Here is a 1,904-nt window from a genome sequence, read left to right on the forward strand (position 1 = left end):
GTGTTGGTCTCTCAATACTTTTCGACTTCCGCAGCCTGTTTGTGGCAGTCAGCCACTTTGGTCTCATTAATGAGGCAACAAATATATAGTTTATATGAGGCTTTGGCTACTTATCAGTAAGATCAGCTCATCGATTCATCGTTGGTTTTGGTCTTTTCATTGGATTTGTTGCCAGAAAGAACAATTTAGAATGTATGCCTCATTCTTAATGCTATTTGTAATTATACTAGAATGAATTGCTGTGAAAGCAGTGGGGAGATGGGCGATAAAGTGTCCACAATTTGAAAATGACAGGCCTAAAATAAGCAAATCCAAAAGTGTATTCCCTTTAGGCACCATAGCTAATATACTGTGGTGTTTAGTTTTAGTTGGGAGTTCCACACAACAGTAGGGCTGTAACATTACCAACATAATTAAAAGAGGTTCCCTTCTGAACCAGAGTGAAAAACATGCATTTCTTCTCAATCAGCATGTTTCCCTGTGTTCAACCCCCTCCTGAATGAGCTCCCAGACCCCGAGGGCAGTAATTAGGCCATCACAAGCTTGAGACAGTATTGACAAGGCTGTGTTGAGTCTATCACTCTGGCAGGAGTCTCTTCTGCGGACGGCCAAGTCTGTCTGCTAAACAGAGAGACGGGAAGAAGCTGGAGCTGCAGTCTGCTGGCGCATTAACAAGCCCCTTGAAAGATGCCCAGAATTAACAGATCAGGACAGATCTAATCATGGAAGTAGTTCAGTTTGGGATTTCTCATTCAAATTCAGTAGTGTCCTTTTCACTCTCTGCCTCTTTCCATCTCCTCTGTTTCTGTTCTTCTCTATCGTTGTCTCAGCCTCGCCCTGTCTTTCTATCTCGTCTACGCTGTGTGAACAGAGGTGAAAAAGAAGTAAAGGCTCGGCAAGTGTTACTCAGGATAACGAGGGACATCAATTTCACATTTCAAAGCCTCTTGCTCTTTCTCCTCTTTTTGTGGCTGTCTGATCATTTAACATTTGTAGAGGAGTGCTGTTTCTGGGAACATGGTTCTCCTCATTTGAGTAATTACAGACTTACAGGAAGGACACATTTTTACAAACGCACACACGCACAGTGTAAAGGAAGGCAGACAGTTTCCTCTGCTACCGTTTGCCATTGTGTTGTCTTGAAGTAGCTCCATCCACCTTCCCTGATACCATCCAAAAAGCAGCTATGGGTCACAGGGAGGGACACAAAACTCTTGAACACAATTAGCCGCAAGTCAAGTGTCATTATTATGTTATAATTCACCATATTGTCACACGTGGTCTGTATTTAACTCTGTAATTCCCACTCAGAACAATGGTAACAAAACAAGAGAGGCAATAAAAGAAAAAGAAAAAACGGGAAATAATTCTCTGAAAGTCTTTTAGTTGCTGTTTTAAATCACATACGGATACAGTATGTCCTCCGACAAGGCTTCATTTTACCAGAGGCGTAGTGGAGGGAAGTGTCTGTGGAGTGTCTGTCCAATCTAAAGGTGAGAGCGAGAGTGAGGAAGGAAAAGGAGGCCAGGAGAAACCATCACCATGGTCATGTGCATTTCCACTCAGATTTGTCCGAACTGAACTGATCTTCAGAGTTGAGTGCAGAAGCCGAACAGACGAACATCTCACAGCGTCCTTGCAGCCAGTTCTGTATCTGTAGGCCTCAAGCCCAATCTGGAGGTCACGGTTTTACCTCTTTCATTCTCCTTTTACAGGTTGCTTCATTTTCTATGAGCTGACCTTGCAGAGTTTGTTTTTCCCTCCAACTCTCCCTCTTTTGTTCTCCGATGAATTTCACCTGTGGAAAGAAGCAGCGTCTCTCTCAGCAGCACAAATGTTCCTCAGTAACATCACCGTCACAGTCGCTCTCTGCAGCCCGCTCACCCCGCCCATTGCTTCTGGTC

The sequence above is a fragment of the Melanostigma gelatinosum genome (assembly GCF_949748355.1).
Source record: "Melanostigma gelatinosum genome assembly, chromosome: 9".
Taxonomy (NCBI): domain Eukaryota; kingdom Metazoa; phylum Chordata; class Actinopteri; order Perciformes; family Zoarcidae; genus Melanostigma; species Melanostigma gelatinosum.